This window comes from Salmo salar, chromosome ssa03 (genome assembly GCF_905237065.1).
Source record: "Salmo salar chromosome ssa03, Ssal_v3.1, whole genome shotgun sequence".
NCBI classification, from domain to species: Eukaryota; Metazoa; Chordata; class Actinopteri; order Salmoniformes; family Salmonidae; genus Salmo; species Salmo salar.
The window spans coordinates 3,417,329-3,440,467 of record NC_059444.1 but is presented as its reverse complement, the minus strand read 5'-3'; the positions used below and the strand labels follow the sequence as shown (position 1 = coordinate 3,440,467).

At 46.9% G+C, this 23,139-nt stretch overlaps 1 pseudogene across 1 annotated transcript in view; it reads left to right on the top strand.

The window, feature by feature from the left end:
- The first annotated feature begins 3,215 nt into the window (after window positions 1-3,215).
- Window positions 3,216-23,139, top strand: part of LOC106596347 (ubiquitin carboxyl-terminal hydrolase 33-like) — a 58,068-nt pseudogene continuing 38,144 nt past the window's right edge. Inside the window, exons 1-7 of the transcript XR_006769036.1 lie at window positions 3,216-3,392; window positions 13,039-13,150; window positions 15,158-15,211; window positions 15,389-15,451; window positions 19,736-19,888; window positions 21,037-21,145; window positions 22,347-22,416. The product of XR_006769036.1 is annotated as a ubiquitin carboxyl-terminal hydrolase 33-like (transcript). The remainder of the gene's footprint in view (window positions 3,393-13,038; window positions 13,151-15,157; window positions 15,212-15,388; window positions 15,452-19,735; window positions 19,889-21,036; window positions 21,146-22,346; window positions 22,417-23,139) is intronic.

Here is a 23,139-nt window from a genome sequence, read left to right as displayed (position 1 = left end):
CTGCCTCCCCCTCTAACCACTAGGCTACCTGCCTCCCCCTCTAACCACTAGGCTACCTGCCTCCCCCTCTAACCACTAGGCTACCTGCCTCCCCCTCTAACCACTAGGCTACCTGCCTCCCCCTCTAACCACTAGGCTACCTGCCTCCCCCTCTAACCACTAGGCTACCTGCCTCCCCCTCTAACCACTAGGCTACCTGCCTCCCCCTCTAACCACTAGGCTACATGCCTCCCCCTCTAACCACTAGGCTACCTGCCTCCCCCTCTAACCACTAGGCTACCTGCCGCCCCTCTAACCACTAGGTTACCTGCCTCCCCCCTCTAACCACTAGGCTACCTGCCTCCCCCTCTAACCACTAGGCTACCTGCCTCCCCCTCTAACCACTAGGCTACCTGCCTCCCCCTCTAACCACTAGGCTACCTGCCTCCCCCTCTAACCACTAGGCTACCTGCCTCCCCCTCTAACCACTAGGCTACCTGCCCCCCCTCTAACCACTAGGCTACCTGCCTCCCCCTCTAACCACGAGGCTACCTGCCTCCCCCTCTAACCACTAGGCTACCTGCCTCCCCCTCTAACCACTAGGCTACCTGCCTCCCCCTCTAACCACTAGGCTACCTGCCTCCCCCTCTAACCACTAGGCTACCTGCCGCCCCTCTAACCACTAGGTTACCTGCCTCCCCCTCTAACCACTAGGCTACCTGTCTCCCCCTCTAACCACTAGGCTACCTGTCTCCCCCTCTAACCACTAGGCTACCTGCCTCCCCCTCTAACCACTAGGCTACCTGCCGCCTCTCTAACCACTAGGCTACCTGCCTCCCCCTCTAACCACTAGGCTACCTGCCTCCCCCTCTAACCACTAGGCTACCTGCCTCCCCCTCTAACCACTAGGCTACCTGCCGCCTCTCTAACCACTAGGCTACCTGCCGCCTCTCTAACCACTAGACTACCTGCCTCCCCCTCTAACCACTAGGCTACCTGTCTCCCCCTCTAACCACTAGGCTACCTGCCGCCTCTCTAACCACTAGACTACCTGCCTCCCCCTCTAACCACTAGGCTACCTGCCTCCCCCTCTAACCACTAGGCTACCTGCCTCCCCTCTAACCACTAGGCTACCTGCCTCCCCCTCTAACCACTAGGCTACCTGCCGCCTCTCTAACCACTAGGCTACCTGCCGCCTCTCTAACCACTAGGCTACCTGCCGCCTCTCTAACCACTAGACTACCTGCCTCCCCAGGAATAAAGGTTAAATTAAATCTAAGAAGTCGGTCCATTAGACTATGTTCACCGAAATTCACAAATTACATTATGCTCTAGAGACCTGATTATTCACTGTTAATTGTTTATACACATTTTCCGATGACTATTATTATAGCTTACATGAAAAGGTGGGCATTATTGACACTGGAAAGCTGCTGTCTGATCCCATGTAGACCAACCACCACCTGCCATTGTTCCCTTGATCAAGGCTCTTAGCCCCCCCCCACATAGAACTGTTAGTCACATGTTGTCAACATGTTGTCAACCCTCCATCAGCTTCTGGGCATGCAGGCCTGGCTTTTTCAACATTACAGCCAAAATACTTTTGTTTTTATAAAAGTATTCCCTCATTCAATAAATCAGTAATCAAATTGATAAGGTAGACATGCTACTTCAAAGCAAGGTATCTACATACATTTGTTTATATATATATATATAAGGCTAAAATATTAATGTTTCGGGGGAAGAGTTATTTTTTAATTAGGATGGAACATTTTTTAATGTTGTTACAATTGCATGGCTACTGTTTAATTGAAGGGAATCCCAGTTTTCTAACGGTGAAGATTTATTTAGGCTCTACAGTGCCGGTGGAAAGGCGACAAGGAAATGAATGTTTAGTTGGCTGTATTTAACTAGCTAGAACTGTAACAAGTTATGCTTTGAATTGGGGATCTAATTAGTCGGTCATTTATTTTATACCTGCTGGTGAAATGTCGTAGTCTCTCTCCTCCAACGGCCCCTCGAACAGAGACACACGCAGCACCACAGACTGAAGCGATATGCCGGTAATGGCTGATATGTCGTTTAAAAAAAATTTGATTGATCAAATTTGTGTGCTTTCATGAATTACATTAACAACAATTATGAAACTAATTTCCATGATTTTATCATGACCTTACAAACCCTCATTTGACAACTTGGAACAAATCAAATGTATTTATAAAGCCCCCCCCCCCCCCCCTTTTTTTTTTGTACATCATCCGATGTCACAAAGGGATTATACAGAAACCCAGCCTAAAACCACAAACAACCCATCATGCTTCAGGCTGGCACATTTTTCAATCTGAGCAATCTGGAACAACCTACTGTCACTCACAGATTCACAGACTAGCGGCAAATTAATCTGAACAAATCAGAATCAGGAAATTAATGCCCCTGTCTTCATTCCGTGTTTTATCAACATTTCTTTGCCTCGGTGTGTGAATCTGGACCAGCAATAGGCAACTTTAATTTTATAGAAGAGCCGGTAAGCAATTCCCCAAAAACTAGAAGCGCTGGTTTGTCGTTCCAGACAGCTTCTGCCCAAATCAAGCACTGGTATTAAACATTACTTCCGACATAGTGACTCGGAGATAACCATAGGGATTCGTGACTCGACTCGGAGTTAACCATAGGGATTCGTGACTCGACTCGGAGTTAACCATAGGGATTCGTGACTCGACTCGGACTCAAGGTTTAGTGAGTCGACTACAACACTGTCCTGAACATGTGAAAGTTGGTTTGGTGTCTCTATAAATTGAACGGTTTGAGTTACTGTTGGTTAGGGGCCTGAGAGATGAGGTCTTCAGTAGGTAGCGATATAGAGATGGTCCTGATAGATGTCTGCTGCTGGAGTCTATACCAGGAAATCTTCAATCACTAAGGACATGCTGCTCCAGTGTTGCAAAGGGGTTGCTTTCAAAAATAAAAACCAGGTGGAGCGCTTGGGAATCTGATTTTGAAATACAAGGTGAAAATAAAATCCACCTTTTTATTATTATTATAATTTTTTTTAGCATAAAAAAAAAATACAAAATCGAAACACGATTGTGACAGATAAAAAAAAAACTTGCAGATGTTCATTTGAAATGTAAGTAAATGTGTTTATTGTTCAGTAGGGGGACGCTTGGGCTGGGATGGTACAGAATCAGATATATGTTATTCCAGTGTTGGCCGCCAGGTGGCGCAGCGACACCCCGTTCCGGTCACAAGGCGGATCCACAAAACCTGGAAGTTTTGCGTTCCTCATTCAACTGTGACATTACGAAGGTTTACCGTTTGAAATAATGTCACAGATATACATATTTAATAACTACCGTGTTTAGCTTTCAAAGATAACAGGATCAGTTCTTTCTGAACTGTAAATAAAGTGCAAGGTAAGAGCCAAGAGGTTATTTTATTGTTCGGTTTGTTGTATACTGCAGAGATGAGAAGAAGTAGCCGTTTGTTTTTTAACGTTTTATTACAGTGACTAGCTAGCTAATGTTAGCATGACAGCTCAATCCATCTGTCAAATCTATTCTGTTACCATCAAGAAAACTATTATTGGTTAACACGATTTGATCTGAGAAACTTTTCTTAATTCACATCGGGATTGAATTGGATCGAGAACATATTTCATATCAACCGGTTAGCCTCTTGGCTAGCTAGCTAGGTGCCATCTGCCTTTACCCGTTATCGTTAGCTAGCTAACGTTAGTTAGCCTCTTGGCTAACTAGGTGCCATCTGCCTTTACCCGTTAGCGTTAGCTAGCCTCTTGGCTAGCTAGGTGCCATCTGCCTTTACCCGTTAGCTAGTTAACGTTAGTTGGCCTCTTGGCTAGCTAGGTGCCATCCCGTTAGTTAGCTAACGTTAGTTAGCCTCTTGACTAGCTAGGTGCCATCTCGTTAGCGTTAGCTAGCTAACGTTAGTTAGCCTCTTGACTAGCTAGGTGCCATCTCGTTAGCGTTAGCTAGCTAACGTTAGTTAGCCTCTTGACTAGCTAGGTGCCATCTCGTTAGCGTTAGCTAGCTAACGTTAGTTAGCCTCTTGACTAGCTAGGTGCCATCTCGTTAGCGTTAGCTAGCTAACGTTAGTTAGCCTCTTGACTAGCTAGGTGCCATCTCGTTAGCGTTAGCTAGCTAACGTTAGTTAGCCTCTTGACTAGCTAGGTGCCATCTCGTTAGCGTTAGCTAGCTAGCGTTAGTTAGCCTCTTGTCAGTGAGTGTCGCACCGACTGAACTGGATGTGATGTCCTCCCTGTGTGCCTTTTTTTTGTTGATGATTGAATAGTATCTACCTTTATTAACTAAAATACATTACATCCACATTGTTAGTAACGGTTTTGTTGGTAGTTAACCCATTCATTAGATCAACCATCACCCGGAGACAGTACAGTAGGTTTATAAAACTCTGTTCCTCAGCGCCTGTTGATGAAGGATAGTTACCTGATCTGGCCTTGTTTTTTCCATCAATGCTCATTATGAAATACTAGGGGACATGACTGAAGACAAACAGGGGTTGTCTTGGGGAACCAAATTACTAATCATTTTGTAGACATCAAGAAGCCCAAAACGGATGTTGTTTCAATATGGTTTGTGTTGTTTGTAGTCCACGACAGACAAAGATAATAGTTAAGTAAACTTTCCAATGTGTATGTTGTCAACCATCACATCCAACTACTGTCGTTAACGTTTGGTTTCTGTTTCCTCTGTAGCATCAATATTGTTATGACTGTCCGTTACATTAATATACAGTATCTCACAAAAGTGAGTCTTTTTGGTGCGCTGAGGAGAGGCTTTGTCATGATGCTCTCTAGAGGTCTTGTGATCTGACTGCACTTCCACAGTTCGTCCTTATGTGAATTGGTGGAACCTCTCCATGCCGAACACCACTGCAAGCAGCTCCTTCTCTATCTGTGCATATCCTGTCACGAGAATTTTCAATCCCGATGATGATGATGATGATAACTAAACAATTTATTTAAGCTTTGACCAATCCCAGAGGTTTGTAAGACCCTGGGTTTAATAATAATTAGGCAAAGACTCAGCTTCTGCAAAATGGTCTGTAAGGTTTTATTCAGAGAACGTTCTAAAGTAAAAAAATACAAAGACATGTCATTTTATAACTTCCACCTACTTTCACACACACACACACACACACACACACAGTAGGTGGGCTGTATCACATTCTTCGCATATCACTACCAAGCTGGCGGTTCCATACCGTTCTCTCCCTCCCGAGATTAGAGGGACCTTGACAGTGTCTCTTTCCTGTCGTACGTTTTTCGAAGTTCCAACCAGGTCATGTATAGTTTAATTGTCCTCTGTGTTTTCTTAGTCACACACACATTTCTCTCCCTTACTTGTCTCTACCAAAACCTTATTGGACTTAAGTTTATCACTATAATAAAATTTTAACTTAGTCTAATAATTCCGTTAGTCTAATTATACATGTTACATCATCTAATAATTATGTTTCAGGGTGGAATTCTTTAGTCATTACCTTAAACATATAAATTCCATTATCAATACCCTTTTTCAGTCTCTGTCAGGGCTCTGCTGGCGTATGCTATTGGTTATCCTCCCTGCATCAAGGCTGCTCCTAACCCGCTCAGTTATTCTGCGCTTTTGCATACTCAGACTGAATTTACGAACACACCCGAAATGGTAACTTGCCTTTTGTTAAGACATGTAGCTAGCTACCTAGCTAGCTAAACGATGAACCTAGCTAGGTAAACAACATGTATGATCATACACGTCACCTAACATTAGCTAGAGAGCCAGCTAGCATTAGCTAGTTAAACAACAATGAACATTGTGCCAAATCATGTCATTACTACCCTGCATGAATCTGCTGGGAGCTAACCAACCAAGTTCAATGTTGGCTAGCTAACATTAGGCTCTAACTAGCCAATAAAATATCTCTTGGATATGAATAATAACATCATACACGTAACGTTCGCTAGGGAGCCAGCCAGCTAACGTCAGGTAGCTAGCTAACAGTACACTTTAGCTTGAAATGAAAACACTTTCTGTCAAAATTAGAAATGTGTAATATCTGAAAATGTAGCTAGCTATCTTACCTGTATACATCATCATGCATGATGGACGCGTCTTCCTGTCACGGATGCCATGCCATGGTTGCCCTTAGTTTGAAGATGTAATCCGAAGACAAGTGTTTTCTCCGTCTCTTTAGCTATCATACTCTAATTCCACTGATTTCAAAACTCGATCCTCCAGAAAGTGGAGATCAACACTTATGCAGCATCACTACACGATACATTAAAAAAAGCTACGTTAGACAGGGTTACCGACACAGACTGACCAGGCCTCTCTATTGGCGCAGTGGTTTAAGGCTAGCTGTGCCACTAGAGATTCTGGGTTCGAGTCCAGGCTCTGTCGCAGCCGGCCGAGACCGGGAGACCCATGGGGCGGTACACAATTGGCCTAGTGTTGTCCGGGTTTGGCTGGCAGGGATGTCCTTGTCCCATCGCGCTCTCTAGCGACTCCTGTGGCGGGCCGGGCGCAGTGCACGCTGACACGTTCGCCAGGTGTACGGTGTTTCCTCCGACACATTGGTGCGGCTGGCTTCCGGGTTAAGTGGGAATTGTGTCAAGAAGCAGTGCGGCTTGGTTGGGTTGTGTTTCGGAGGACGCACGGCTCTCGACCTTCGCCTCTCCCGAGTCCGTACGGGAGTTGCAGTGACGAGACAAAACTAGCACACAGGAGGACATTTTTCTCTGTTGTGGTCAGTTCCTTTTTAATTTCTACCATGTTGTGATATGCTCCTGTTTTAATTGCATTGAAAAAAATAAAAATAAAGGCATGTAAAGCGCTGGTCCCATGAGAGCTGTTTCCAGATCATTTAATGTTAATTTCTCTACCATAAGCTGCCTCCCAACATCGTTTTAGACCGCAGACCATGACCTCCACGTTCAGCTTCTTCACCTGTTGAATTATCAGTGAGGAGGGTGTTTGTCTGCTCTATACCAAATTTCCCTGTTTCACACCTGATCGTTTGGTGTATGGGACTACCAGCTACAGTTGAAGTCTGAAGTTTACATACACCTTAGCCAAATACATTTAAAATTCAGTTCTTCACAATTCCTGACATTTTAATCCTAGTAAAAATTCCCTGTCTTAGGTCAGTTAGGATCACCACATTATTTTAAGAATGTGAAATGCCAGAATAATAGAGTGATTTATTTCAGCTTTAATTTATTTCATTACATTCCCAGTGGGTCAGAAGTTTACATACACTCAATTAGTATTTGGTAGCATTGCCTTTAAATTGTGTAACTTGGGTCAAACGTTTCGGGTAGCCTTATACAAAAGCTTCCCACAATAAGTTGGGTGAATTTTGGCCCATTCCTCCTGACAGAGCTTGTGTAACTGAGTCAGGTTTGTAGGCCTCCTTGCTCACACACGCTTTTTCAGTTCTGCTCTCAAATTTTCTATGGGATTGAGGTCAGCGCTTTGTGATGGCCACTCCAATAGCTTGACTTTGTTGTCCTTAAGCCATTTTGCCACAACTTCGGAAGTATGCTTGGGGTCATTGTCCATTTGGAAGACCCATTTGCGACAAAGCTTTAACTTCCTGACTGATGTCTTGAGATGTTGCTTCAATATATCCACATCATTTTCCGTCCTCATGATGCCATCTATTTTGGGAAGTGCACCAGTCCCTCCTGCAGCAAAGCACCCCCACAACATGATGCTGCCATCCCCGTGCTTCACGGTTGGGATGGTGTTCTTCGGCTTGCAAGCCTCCCCCTTTTTCCTTCAAACAAAACGATGGTCATTATGGCCAAACAGTTCTATTTTTGTTTCATCAGACCAGAGGACATTTCTCCAAAAAGTACGATCTCTGTCCCCATGTGCAGTTGAAAACCGTAGTCTGGCTTTTTTATGCCGGTTTTGGAGCAGTGGCTTCTTCCTTGCTGAGCGGCCTTTCAGGTTATGTCGATATAGGACTCGTTTTACTGTGGATACATACTTTTGTACCTGTTTCCTCCAGCATCTTCACAAGGTCCTTTGCTGTTGTTCTGGGATTTATTTGCACTTTTTGCATCAAAGTACGTTCATCTCTAGGAGACAGAACGCACCTCCTTCCTGAGCGGTATGACGGCTGCGTGGTCCCATGGTGTTTATACTTGCGTACTATTGTTTGTACAGATGAACGTGGTACCTTTAGGCATTTGGAAATTGCTCCCAAGGATGAACCAGACTTGTATAGGTCTACAATTTTTTTTCTGAGGTCTTGGCTGATTTCTTTAGATTTTCCCATGATGTCAAGCTAAGAGGCACTGTGTTTGAAGGTAGGCCTTGAAATACATCCACAGGTACACCTCCAATTGACTCAAATGATGTCAATTAGCCTATCAGAAGCTTCTAAAGCCATGACATCATTTTCTGGAATTTTCCAAGCTGTTTAAAGGCACAGTCAACTTAGTGTATGTAAACTTCTGACCCACTGGAATTGTGATGCAGTGAATTATAAGTGAAATAATCTGTCTGTAAACAATTGTTTAAAAAATGACTTGTGTCATGCACAAAGTAGATGTCTTAACCGACTTGCCAAAACTATAGTTTGATAACAAGAAATTTGTGGAGTTTTTGAAAAACAAGTTTTAATGACTCCAACCTAAGTGTATGTAAACTTCCGACTTCAACTGTAACTGTAACCTTGAGGGCAACCAGTGGGTCCATCTCCTCTATACCATGTTTCTTGTAGAATAACAATGTCTGTATTTCCATTTAATGGGTTCCTTCTATTTAGGCCAAAGGCAGATCACCTATAAAGGGTGTGGCCAGTGTTTATGTGAGGGGGTCTAGGTTGGTAGGGATGTGGCCTGACCCTCTTGGTGCAGGTCCTCTTGGTGCAGGTCCTCTTGGTGCGGGTCCTCCTGTTGCGGGTCCTCTTGGTGCGGGTCCTCCGGGAGGGGGTCTAGGTTGGTAGGGATGTGGCCTGACCCTCTTGGTGCGGGTCCTCTTGGTGCGGGTCCTCTTGGTGCGGGTCCTCCGGGAGGGGGTCTAGGTTGGTAGGGATGTGGCCTGACCCTCTTGGTGCGGGTCCTCTTGGTGCGGGTCCTCTTGGTGCGGGTCCTCTTGGTGCGGGTCCTCTTGGTGCGGGTCCTCTTGGTGCGGGTCCTCTTGGTGCGGGTCCTCTTGGTGCAGGTCCTCTTGGTGCAGGTCCTCTTGGTGCAGGTCCTCTTGGTGCGGGTCCTCCGGGAGGGGGTCTAGGTTGGTAGGGATGTGGCCTGACCCTCTTGGTGCGGCTCCTCTTGGTGCGGCTCCTCTTGGTGCGGCTCCTCCGGGAGGGGGTCTAGGTTGGTAGGGATGTGGCCTGACCCTCTTGGTGCAGCTCCTCTTGGTGCGGCTCCTCTTGGTGCGGGTCCTCTTGGTGCGGCTCCTCTTGGTGCGGCTCCTCTTGGTGCGGCTCCTCTTGGTGCGGGTCCTCTTGGTGCAGGTCCTCTTGGTGCAGGTCCTCTTGGTGCGGGTCCTCTTGGTGCAGGTCCTCCGGGGGGCTAGTTGGATGTGGCTGACCTCTTGGTGCGGCTCCTCTTGGTGCGGCTCCTCTTGGTGCGGCTCCTCCGGGAGGGGGTCTAGGTTGGTAGGGATGTGGCCTGACCCTCTTGGTGCGGGTCCTCTTGGTGCGGCTCCTCTTGGTGCGGCTCCTCTTGGTGCGGCTCCTCTTGGTGCGGGTCCTCGGGATTGGTAGGGATGGCCTGACCCTCTTGGTGCGGGTCCTCTTGGTGCGGGTCCTCTTGGTGCGGGTCCTCTTGGTGCGGCTCCTCTTGGTGCAGGTCCTCCGGGAGGGGGTCTAGGTTGGTAGGGATGTGGCCTGACCCTCTTGGTGCGGGTCCTCTTGGTGCGGCTCCTCTTGGTGCAGGTCCTCCGGGAGGGGGTCTAGCAGTTCTAGGAGGAGTGTCTTGCTGGTCTGTCTAAGGATATGTTATACTGTAGGGATTGGTTGACCTCGATTCAGTGGAGTATTGCTTCTTCCTATATCTTGGCCTCAATCTTCTTTTTAACTATTGAGCCAAAATGTTTTCAGCCCTTTTTTTTCCCCCCCATGATTGATGAAAACTAATTTGCTCATGCTGATATGTGTATTTTGGACTGTATCTTTAGTCCTCACAACTAGTCAGAGATTAAGGTTGTCAGGCCTCTAGCCCCATTAGTACTACCGGGAGATCATCGGCCCACGGATAATATCTCTCTCTGAGAGATGAGAAGAGGAAGTTTGTTTTGGGTTGATTACTATGCGGTACGACGAACACAGAGCAGACCTGGAAAAACCAGTTATGCTGTCTGGAGCCTCCGCTTCCAACGGTGACAAGCAGGCAGACAGACGGCTTGGTGTTTGACTGGCAGGCAGGCAGGCAGACAGACAGACAGACGGCTTGGTGTTTGACTGGCAGGCAGGCAGACAGACAGACAGACAGACGGCTTGGTGTTTGACTGGCAGGCAGGCAGGCAGACAGACAGACAGACGGCTTGGTGTTTGACTGGCAGGCAGGCAGGCAGACAGACAGACAGACGGCTTGGTGTTTGACTGGCAGGCAGGCAGACAGACAGACAGACGGCTTGGTGTTTGACTGGCAGGCAGGCAGACAGACAGACAGACGGCTTGGTGTTTGACTGGCAGGCAGGCAGACAGACAGACAGACGGCTTGGTGTTTGACTGGCAGGCAGGCAGACAGACAGACAGACGGCTTGGTGTTTGACTGGCAGGCAGGCAGACAGACAGACAGACGGCTTGGTGTTTGACTGGCAGGCAGGCAGACAGACAGACAGACGGCTTGGTGTTTGACTGGCAGGCAGGCAGACAGACAGACAGACGGCTTGGTGTTTGACTGGCAGGCAGGCAGACAGACAGACAGACGGCTTGGTGTTTGACTGGCAGGCAGGCAGACAGACAGACAGACGGCTTGGTGTTTGACTGGCAGGCAGGCAGACAGACAGACAGACGGCTTGGTGTTTGACTGGCAGGCAGGCAGACAGACAGACAGACGGCTTGGTGTTTGACTGGCAGGCAGGCAGACAGACAGACAGACGGCTTGGTGTTTGACTGGCAGGCAGGCAGACAGACAGACAGACGGCTTGGTGTTTGACTGGCAGGCAGGCAGACAGACAGACAGACGGCTTGGTGTTTGACTGGCAGGCAGGCAGACAGACAGACAGACGGCTTGGTGTTTGACTGGCAGGCAGGCAGACAGACAGACAGACAGACGGCTTGGTGTTTGACTGGCAGGCAGACAGACAGACAGACGGCTTGGTGTTTGACTGGCAGGCAGGCAGACGGCTTGGTGTTTGACTGGCAGGCAGGCAGACAGACAGACAGACAGACGGCTTGGTGTTTGACTGGCTGGCAGGCAGGCAGACAGACGGCTTGGTGTTTGACTGGCTGGCAGGCAGGCAGACAGACGGCTTGGTGTTTGACTGGCTGGCAGGCAGGCAGACAGACGGCTTGGTGTTTGACTGGCAGGCAGGCAGGCAGACAGACGGCTTGGTGTTTGACTGGCAGGCAGGCAGGCAGACAGACGGCTTGGTGTTTGACTGGCAGGCAGGCAGACAGACAGACGGCTTGGTGTTTGACTGGCAGGCAGGCAGGCAGGCGGACGGACAGACGGCTTGGTGTTTGACTGGCAGGCAGGCAGGCAGGCGGACGGACAGACTGCTTGGTGTTTGACTGGCAGGCAGGCAGGCAGGCAGACAGACGGCTTGGTGTTTGACTGGCAGGCAGACAGGCAGGCAGACAGACGGCTTGGTGTTTGACTGGCAGGCAGACAGACGGCTTGGTGTTTGACTGGCAGGCAGACAGACGGCTTGGTGTTTGCTTGGTTCATTAACAGTATTACACCTGTCCTTGGGTTTCCTGTTGTCCTCCTAAACCAGCTTGTATCACATTAACAATAGTGGATTTTTCTATTGTTGTCCACATCTGCACTCCTTTTTCCTTGTTGATCTTACTAACATCACTGTTGCTTGAATGCCCATGACTGTGTTTTTACCCCTCTCTCTTTCTCTCCCCCTCTCTCTTTCTCTCCCCCTCTCTTTCTCTCCCCCTCTCTTTCCCCCTCTCTCTTTCTCTCCCCCCCTCTCTCTTTCTCTCCCCCCCTCTCTCTTTCTCTCCCCCTCTCTCTTTCTCTCCCCCTCTCTCTTTCTCTCCCCCTCTCTCTTTCTCTCCCCCCTCTCTTTCTCTCCCCCCTCTCTCTTTCTCTCCCCCTCTCTCTTTCTCTCCCCCTCTCTCTTTCTCTCCCCCTCTCTCTTTCTCTCCCCCTCTCTTTCTCTCCCCCCTCTCTTTCTCTCCCCCCTCTCTTTCTCTCCCCCCCTCTCTTTCTCTCCCCCTCTCTCTTTCTCTCCCCCTCTCTCTTTCTCTCCCCCTCTCTCTTTCTCTCCCCCTCTCTCTTTTTCTCCCCCTCTCTTTTTCTCCCCCTCTTTCTCTCTTTCTCCCCCTCTCTTTCTCCCCCTCTCTTTCTCCCCCTCTCTTTCTCTCCCCCTCTCTTTCTCTCCCCCTCTTTCTCTCCCGCTTTCTCCTCTCTCTTTCTCTCCCTTTCTCTCCCCCTTTCTCCTCTCTCTTTCTCTCCCTCTCTCTTTCTCTCCCTCTCTTTCTCTCCCTCTCTCTTTCTCTCCCTCTCTCTTTCTCTCTCTTTCTCTCCCCCTCTCTCTTTCTCTCCCCCTCTCTCTTTCTCTCCCCCTCTCTCTTTCTCTCCCCCTCTCTTTCTCTCCCCCTCTCTTTCTCTCCCCCTTTCTCCTCTCTCTTTCTCTCCCCCTCTCTCTCTTTCTCTCCCTTTCTCTCCCCCTTTCTCCTCTCTCTTTCTCTCCCTCTCTCTTTCTCTCCCTCTCTTTCTCTCCCTCTCTCTTTCTCTCCCTCTCTCTTTCTCTCCCCCTCTTTCTCTCCCTCTCTCTTTCTCTCCCTCCCTCTCTCTCTCTTTCTCTCCCTCCCTCTTTCTCTCTTTCTCTCCCTCCCCTTCTCTCTCTTTCTCCCCCTCTTTCTCTCTCTTTCTCCCCCTCCCTCCTCTTTCTCCCCCCTCAGACAGGTGAGGTACAGGTTCAGGTGAGTGATGCCTGTGTGTTCTAGCACTGACTGTCCCCATCTACAGTGTGTAGGCGAGATCACCAAGGAAGAACTCATCCACAAGTCACATGTGAGTCCCCCTCCGTAGTCCTGTTCTGACTTTATACTACATTTCCATGTAATGTAATATCCACTTTGTTCACTCTGCTACTATCACACTAATAGCAGTTATCTAATAGATGTTAACTAGGCTAGCTAATTATCATGATCTAATAGACGTTAACTAGGCTAGCTAATTATCATTATCTAATAGATGTTAACTAGGCTAGCTAATTATCATGATCTAATAGACGTTAACTAGGCTAGCTAATTATCATTATCTAATAGATGTTAACTAGGCTAGCTATCTTTATCATTATCTAATAGATGTTAACTAGGCTAGCTATCTTTATCATTATCTAATAGATGTTAACTAGGCTAGCTATCTTTATCATTATCTAATAGATGTTAACTAGGCTAGCTATCTTTCATTATCTAATAGATGTTAACTAGGCTAGCTATCTTTCATTATCTAATAGACGTTAACTAGGCTAGCTAATTATCATGATCTAATAGACGTTAACTAGGCTAGCTAATTATCATGATCTAATAGACGTTAACTAGGCTAGCTAATTATCATTATCTAATAGATGTTAACTAGGCTAGCTATCTTTATCATTATCTAATAGATGTTAACTAGGCTAGCTATCTTTCATTATCTAATAGATGTTAACTAGGCTAGCTATCTTTCATTATCTAATAGATGTTAACTAGGCTAGCTAAGCTATCATTATCTAATAGACGTTAACTAGGCTAGCTAATTATCATTATCTAATAGATGTTAACTAGGCTAGCTATCTTTATCATTATCTAATAGATGTTAACTAGGCTAGCTATCTTTATCATTATCTAATAGATGTTAACTAGGCTAGCTATCTTTCATTATCTAATAGATGTTAACTAGGCTAGCTAAGCTATCATTATCTAATAGACGTTAACTAGGCTAGCTATCATTATCTGATAGACGTTAACTAGGCTAGCTATCATTATCTGATAGACGTTAACTAGGCTAGCTATCATTATCTGATAGACGTTAACTAGGCTAGCTAAGCTATCATTATCTGATAGACGTTAACTAGGCTAGCTATCATTATCTGATAGACGTTAACTAGGCTAGCTATCATTATCTGATAGACGTTAACTAGGCTAGCTATCTTTATCATTATCTAATAGATGTTAACTAGGCTAGCTATCTTTATCATTATCTAATAGATGTTAACTAGGCTAGCTATCTTTCATTATCTAATAGATGTTAGCTAGGCTAGCTAAGCTATCATGATCTAATAGACGTTAACTAGGCTAGCTAATTATCATTATCTAATAGATGTTAACTAGGCTAGCTATCTTTATCATTATCTAATAGATGTTAACTAGGCTAGCTATCTTTATCATTATCTAATAGATGTTAACTAGGCTAGCTATCTTTCATTATCTAATAGATGTTAACTAGGCTAGCTAAGCTATCATTATCTAATAGACGTTAACTAGGCTAGCTATCATTATCTGATAGACGTTAACTAGGCTAGCTATCATTATCTGATAGACGTTAACTAGGCTAGCTATCATTATCTGATAGACGTTAACTAGGCTAGCTAAGCTATCATTATCTGATAGACGTTAACTAGGCTAGCTATCATTATCTGATAGACGTTAACTAGGCTAGCTATCATTATCTGATAGACGTTAACTAGGCTAGCTATCTTTATCATTATCTAATAGACGTTAATTAGTTTAGCTAACCTAATTATCATTATCTAATAGACGTTAACTAGGCTAACATAGCTATCTTCATCATTATCTAATAGCTTAGCTAGCCTTGTTAAAGTCTATCGTTATTTAATAGCATTAGCTGTAATAGAAACAATAATTAAATGGCCAAGGCCTGGATGTTTTACAAGAAATGAGGATGTTGTCATTGGAGAAGGCCTTGCTCTATCATGATACTGTTTAGCTGCTGTCTGTCTGAGATTATTATGTTGTCTCACAGGTCTGGCCTGGTCACTGGAGCTAATTGCTTGTGTGTGTGTGTGTTTTTAAGGGCCAGTGCCAAGACTGCAAAGTTGGAGGACCAAATCTTTGGGCGTGTCTGGAGGTGAGTGAAAAAGTCTGTCTTTGGGGAAAGTTGTGTCACTAATTTAAGACTTTTTTTATTTGTAATGTTTTGTAACTCATTGGGACTTTTTATTTAGAAAGTTATGTGGTTACCATTTGGCCTCATGCAAATTGACTGTTGACTGTTGTATAAATCCATTGTTTTCTGTGTTTGTAGAATGGCTGTGTGTATGTGGGCTGTGGAGAATCGCACACTGACCACAGCACCATCCACTCACAGGTGAGTGACCTTTGACCTCTACACCTCCCACATATACCTACAGGACCAGATCAATGTTCAGGAGACACCTACAGGACCAGATCAATGTTCAGGAGACACCTACAGGACCAGATCAATGTTCAGGATGGTTCAGGAGATAATGAGAAAAGATGTGTGATGGAGGGAGGGGGGGAAGAAAGAATGAAGTGTGAAGGGGCGAAAGTGGGAAGTGTTGGAGAGTGTGATTAGGGAAGAAACGAAGGTGATGTTGGAGGGAGACGAGAGTCCCAGTTCCTAGAGAGGTGAAAGGTGATGTTGGAGGGAGACGAGAGTCCCAGTTCCTAGAGAGGTGAAAGGTGATGTTGGAGGAGACGAGAGTCCCAGTTCCTAGAGAGGTGAAAGGTGATGTTGGAGGAGACGAGAGTCCCAGTTCCTAGAGAGGTGAAAGGTGATGTTGGAGGAGACGAGAGTCCCAGTTCCTAGAGAGGTGAAAGGTGATGTTGGAGGGAGACGAGAGTCCCAGTTCCTAGAGAGGTGAAAGGTGATGTTGGAGGGAGACGAGAGTCCCAGTTCCTAGAGAGGTGAAAGGTGATGTTGGAGGGAGACGAGAGTCCCAGTTCCTAGAGAGGTGAAAGGTGATGTTGGAGGAGACGAGAGTCCCAGTTCCTAGAGAGGTGAAAGGTGATGTTGGAGGGAGACGAGAGTCCCAGTTCCTAGAGAGGTGAAAGGTGATGTTGAGGGGACGAGAGTCCCAGTTCCTAGAGAGGTGAAAGGTGATGTTGAGGGGACGAGAGTCCCAGTTCCTAGAGAGGTGAAAGGTGATGTTGAGGGGGACGAGAGTCCCAGTTCCTAGAGAGGTGAAAGGTGATGTTGAGGGGGACGAGAGTCCCAGTTCCTAGAGAGGTGAAAGGTGATGTTGGAGGAGACGAGAGTCCCAGTTCCTAGAGAGGTGAAAGGTGATGTTGGAGGAGACGAGAGTCCCAGTTCCTAGAGAGGTGAAAGGTGATGTTGGAGGAGACGAGAGTCCCAGTTCCTAGAGAGGTGAAAGGTGATGTTGGAGGAGACGAGAGTCCCAGTTCCTAGAGAGGTGAAAGGTGATGTTGGAGGAGACGAGAGTCCCAGTTCCTAGAGAGGTGAAAGGTGATGTTGGAGGAGACGAGAGTCCCAGTTCCTAGAGAGGTGAAAGGTGATGTTGGAGGGAGACGAGAGTCCCAGTTCCTAGAGAGGTGAAAGGTGATGTTGAGGGGGACGAGAGTCCCAGTTCCTAGAGAGGTGAAAGGTGATGTTGAGGGGGACGAGAGTCCCAGTTCCTAGAGAGGTGAAAGGTGATGTTGAGGGGGACGAGAGTCCCAGTTCCTAGAGAGGTGAAAGGTGATGTTGAGGGGGACGAGAGTCCCAGTTCCTAGAGAGGTGAAAGGTGATGTTGAGGGGGACGAGAGTCCCAGTTCCTAGAGAGGTGAAAGGTGATGTTGGAGGGGGACGAGAGTCCCAGTTCCTAGAGAGGTGAAAGGTGATGTTGGAGGGGGACGAGAGTCCCAGTTCCTAGAGAGGTGAAAGGTGATGTTGGAGGAGACGAGAGTCCCAGTTCCTAGAGAGGTGAAAGGTGATGTTGGAGGGAGACGAGAGTCCCAGTTCCTAGAGAGGTGAAAGGTGATGTTGGAGGGAGACGAGAGTCCCAGTTCCTAGAGAGGTGAAAGGTGATGTTGGAGGGAGACGAGAGTCCCAGTTCCTAGAGAGGTGAAAGGTGATGTTGGAGGAGACGAGAGTCCCAGTTCCTAGAGAGGTGAAAGGTGATGTTGGAGGGAGACGAGAGTCCCAGTTCCTAGAGAGGTGAAAGGTGATGTTGGAGGGAGACGAGAGTCCCAGTTCCTAGAGAGGTGAAAGGTGATGTTGGAGGAGACGAGAGTCCCAGTTCCTAGAGAGGTGAAAGGTGATGTTGGAGGAGACGAGAGTCCCAGTTCCTAGAGAGGTGAAAGGTGATGTTGGAGGAGACGAGAGTCCCAGTTCCTAGAGAGGTGAAAGGTGATGTTGGAGGAGACGAGAGTCCCAGTTCCTAGAGAGGTGAAAGGTGATGTTGGAGGGAGACGAGAGTCCCAGTTCCTAGAGAGGTGAAAGGTGATGTTGGAGGAGACGAGAGTCCCAGTTCCTAGAGAGGTGAAAGGTGATGTTGGAGGGAGACGAGAGTCCCAGTTCCTAGAGAGGTGAAAGGTGATGTTGGAGGGAGACGAGAGTCCCAGTTCCTAGAGAGGTGAAAGGTGATGTTGGAGGGAGACGAGAGTCCCAGTTCCTAGAGAGGTGAAAGGTGATGTTGGAGGAGACGAGAGTCCCAGTTCCTAGAGAGGTGAAAGGTGATGTTGAGGGGGACGAGAGTCCCAGTTCCTAGAGAGGTGAAAGGTGATGTTGGAGGGAGACGAGAGTCCCAGTTCCTAGAGAGGTGAAAGGTGATGTTGGAGGAGACGAGAGTCCCAGTTCCTAGAGAGGTGAAAGGTGATGTTGGAGGGGGACGAGAGTCCCAGTTCCTAGAGAGGTGAAAGGTGATGTTGGAGGGAGACGAGAGTCCCAGTTCCTAGAGAGGTGAAAGGTGATGTTGGAGGGAGACGAGAGTCCCAGTTCCTAGAGAGGTGAAAGGTGATGTTGGAGGAGACGAGAGTCCCAGTTCCTATTGCATCACATGAGTGTACAAAACATTATAAACATTAGGATTTTTAATCCTTGAGACATCGATTGTGTATGTGTTTCATTCAGAGGGTGAATGGGCAAGACAAAATATTTTAGAACTTTTTGAAGGGGTTATGGTAGTACGTGGCAGTTGCACTGGTTTGTGTCAAGAACTGCAACACTGCTGGGTTTTTCACGCTCAGCAGACGTGTTAGAAATGAGGATTTCCTGTCTAGTCTCTAACCTCGCAGAAGGACTTCCTGTCTAGTCTCTAACCTCGCAGAAGGATTTTCAGGTCTAGTCTCTACCCTCACAGAAGGATTTTCTGTCTAGTCTCTACCCTCACAGAAGGATAGTCTCTATCCTCACAGAAGGATTTCCTGTCTAGTCTCTACCCTCACAGAAGGATAGTCTCTACCCTCACAGAAGGATTTCCTGTCTAGTCTCTAACCTCGCAGAAGGATAGTCTCTAACCTCACAAAAGGATAGTCTCTACCCTCACAGAAGGATAGTCTCTACCCTCACAGAAGGATAGTCTCTACCCTCACAGAAGGATAGTCTCTACCCTCGCAGAAGGATAGTCTCTACCCTCGCAGAAGGATAGTCTCTACCCTCGCAGAAGGATAGTCTCTACCCTCGCAGAAGGATAGTCTCTAACCCTCGCAGAAGGATAGTCTCTAACCCTCGCAGAAGGATAGTCTCTAACCCTCGCAGAAGGATAGTCTCTAACCCTCGCAGAAGGATAGTCTCTAACCCTCGCAGAAGGATAGTCTCTAACCCTCGCAGAAGGATAGTCTCTAACCCTCGCAGAAGGATAGTCTCTAACCCTCGCAGAAGGATAGTCTCTAACACTCGCAGAAGGATAGTCTCTAACCCTCGCAGAAGGATAGTCTCTAACCCTCGCAGAAGGATAGTCTCTAACCCTCGCAGAAGGATAGTCTCTAACCCTCGCAGAAGGATAGTCTCTAACCCTCGCAGAAGGATAGTCTCTAACCCTCGCAGAAGGATAGTCTCTAACCCTCGCAGAAGGATAGTCTCTAACCCTCGCAGAAGGATAGTCTCTAACCCTCGCAGAAGGATAGTCTCTAACCCTCGCAGAAGCCAAAGCCCCTCCCCGATCCGTGTTGTCACACACGTTAGGCACTCCTGGCGAAGAAGTTTAAGCACCGCCTTCTTCTCCCAATCCTGATAGGTCCAAGTAACCAGTGAGGAAAAACCCCAAAACCTCCTCCAGGGGTGGTAGGTAGCCTAGCGGTTAGAGCGTTGGGCCAGTAACCGAAAGGTTGCTAGATCAAATCCCTGAGCTGACGAGGTAAAAACCTGTCGTTCTGCCCCTGAACAAGGCAGTTAAGTCACTCATCCCGTTCAGTCCTGACAGATTCTCTGTCTATTCTCTGCTCCTTAAGGGTGGGTGTTGTCATCCTAGCCCCTCTCTACCAACACTAATGCAGACACATGAATAATGTACCTGTCTGTCCTGTCTGTCCTGTCTGTCCTGTCTGTCCTGTCTGTCTCTGTCCTGTCTGTCTGTCGTCAACAACAATAATACACTGTATTTGTTTTTTTGCTTATACCACCTTTATACATTTTATTACACCTTTATAAACATCTAGAAACATGAACATGTTTCTAACCCCTCTATAACAGGAGACGGGCCACAACCTGACAGTGAACCTGACCACTCTGAGGGTGTGGTGTTATGCCTGTGGGAAAGAGGTGTTCCTGGAGCATCACCTGGGCCATCACTGCCCTGTCCCCAGCACCAAGACCCTCACATCACCTCTCACCAACAACACACAGGTAATGTTACGCTCTGAAACCAACGTTGGTTGGTTGGTTGGTTGGTTGGTTGGTTGGTTGGTATGCTGATTGGTTGGTTGGTTGGTATGCTGATTGGTTGGTTGGTTGGTATGCTGGTTGGTTGGTATGCTGGTTGGTTGGTATGCTGGTTGGTTGGTATGCTGATTGGTTGGTATGCTGATTGGTTGGTATGCTGGTTGGTTGGTTGGTTGGTATGCTGATTGGTTGGTATGCTGATTGGTTGGTATGCTGGTTGGTTGGTATGCTGGTTGGTTGGTATGCTGGTTGGTTGGTATGCTGGTTGGTTGGTTGGTATGCTGGTTGGTTGGTTGGTATGCTGGTTGGTTGGTTGGTATGCTGGTTGGTTGGTTGGTATGCTGGTTGGTTGGTTGGTATGCTGGTTGGTTGGTTGGTATGCTGGTTGGTTGGTATGATGGTTGGTTGGTATGCTGATTGGTTGGTATGCTGGTTGGTTGGTATGCTGGTTGGTTGGTATGCTGGTTGGTTGGTTGGTATGCTGGTTGGTTGGTATGCTGGTTGGTTGGTTGGTTGGTTGGTATGCTGATTGGTTGGTATGCTGATTGGTTGGTATGCTGGTATGCTGGTATGCTGGTATGCTGGTTGGTTGGTCAATTTTATTTATTGGTTGATTGATCCCTGAATTCATTGAGTGATTGTTACCTAGAAAGATTGTTACCTAGAAAGATTGATACCTAGAAAGATTGATACCTAGAAAGATTGATACCTAGAAAGATTGATACCGAGGTTTATTTGATAACTGATTGATACCTGAATTGATTGATAGATTGACTGATACCTTGATTGCTTGGTTGACTAATTAATGACTGAATCCCTAATTAAGTTCCCTCATTATAAAAACCCGTTGTCTATAGCTGAAGCCACAACCCCCCCCGACCAATCAACGTAGAACATGAACACTGTACAGATTCAATCATATGGTTAATGATTATTTCACATCACTTTGAGACCATGTTTTAAAGTCCACAATCATTCAGTTATGTAACGTTGTTTTCTGTCTTTATGTAAAAAGCTGTCGAAGCAGTTGGTTCCGCTGTCGTCTCCTCGCGCTGCTGATAGGTCACTGTGTTTAGACGCTTATGGTTCTAATTGGGTCTTCTGTCCCCCAGGAGGGTAGCAGGGTGCTGGGCCGCTCCACCTCTCTGAGACTGCCCCCTACTGGTGGCTGTGAAGACCTGGGCATGGAGACTGAGGAGGAGGAAGAGCTTCGCCCCAGAGGTAGTATTATTATCCGTAGAGCGTGTTAGGGGCGTGTTAGGGGCGTGTTAGGGGCGTGTTAGGGGCGTGTTAGGGGCGTGTTAGGGGCGTGTTAGGGGCGTGTTAGGGGCGTGTTAGGAGCGTGTTAGGGGCCCTGTGTTTACGCAATGTGACATGCCTGGATTTTTACAATTTTTTTTTTTTTTTAAACATTTTCATTTAAAGCTGCAATATGTCAATTTTTAGGCGACCCTGACCAAATTCACATAGAAATGTGTGTTATAGATCTGTCATTCTCATTGAAAGCAAGTCTAAGAAGCGGTAGATCTGTTCTGTGTGTGCTATTTCTACGCTTCCCTTTCTTAAGTTTCATTTTCGAGTCTTATCGGTATCTTTTTTTTTTACACCAGCTTCAAACAGCTAAAAATACAAAATTTTTGATTCTGGAAAATGTATTTCTCAACGGTTTAGATGATACAATGATTCTTTACACTATACTTTTTTTGTTTTTTTTTGTCACATAAACTGAAATTAGTTTAAACTATTAGAATTTTAACAACCAGGAAAAGGCGGGGCGATATCTGCATAGTGCAGCTTTAAAGCGTTTTCATTAAACTGTCCAGCAGCATCTTTATTTCAATCAATCAATCAATCAATCACATTTATTTATAAAGCCCTTTTTTACATCAGCTGATGTATAGATACCCAGCCTAAAAAAAAATCAAAAAACAGCAAGCAATGCAGGTATAGAAGCACATTTCTGACCAGAGCTTAAAATACAGGATCACTGTTAAACTGACTGAGCGCCTCTGGACCATCGTTCCCAAGTCTCTCAGCTGATCTCCTCCACCTACTGCCAAATCAAACTCTTACTAGTTGAACATTGACTATAATGAATCGGGGCTAGTAGCTGTCAAGGTGACGGGTGGCATTCAGGATAGATAGGTGTTTGTGTGTCAGGATAGGTGTTTGTGTGTCAGGATAGGTGTGTGTGTGTGTGTGTGTCAGGATAGGTGTGTGTGTCAGGATAGGTGTGTGTGTGTGTGTGTGTCAGGATAGGTGTGTGTGTCAGGATAGGTGTGTGTGTGTGTGTGTGTCAGGATAGGTGTGTGTGTCAGGATAGGTGTGTGTGTGTGTGTGTGTGTGTGTGTGTGTGTGTGTGTGTGTGTGTCAGGATAGATGTGTGTGTGTCAGGATAGATGTGTGTGTCTCTCTCCACCAGGTCTGACGGGACTGAAGAACATAGGAAACACCTGCTTTATGAACGCAGCCCTGCAGGCCCTCTCTAACTGGTGAGAACCTATACCAAACCCATATCTGACCTTTCACCCTGACCCCAGCCCTCTCTAACTGGTGAGACCCTATACCAAACCCATATCTGACCTTTCACCCTGACCCCAGCCCTCTCTAACTGGTGAGAACCTATACCAAACCCATATCTGACCTTTCACCCTGACCCCAGCCCTCTCTAACTGGTGAGAACCTATACCAAACCCATATCTGACCTTTCACCCTGACCCCAGCCCTCTCTAACTGGTGAGAACCTATACCAAACCCATATCTGACCTTTCACCCTGACCCCAGCCCTCTCTAACTGGTGAGAACCTATACCAAACCCATATCTGACCTTTCACCCTGACCCCAGCCCTCTCTAACTGGTGAGAACCTATACCAAACCCATATCTAACCTTTCACCCTGACCCCAGCCCTCTCTAACTGGTGAGAACCTATACCAAACCCACATCTGACCTTTCACCCTGACCCCAGCCCTCTCTAACTGGTGAGAACCTATACCAAACCCATATCTGACCTTTCACCCTGACCCCAGCCCTGCAGGCCCTCTCTAACTGGTGAGAACCTATACCAAACCCACATCTGACCTTTCACCCTGACCCCAGCCCTCTCTAACTGGTGAGAACCTATACCAAACCCATATCTAACCTTTCACCCTGACCCCAGCCCTCTCTAACTGGTGAGAACCTATACCAAACCCATATCTGACCTTTCACCCTGAC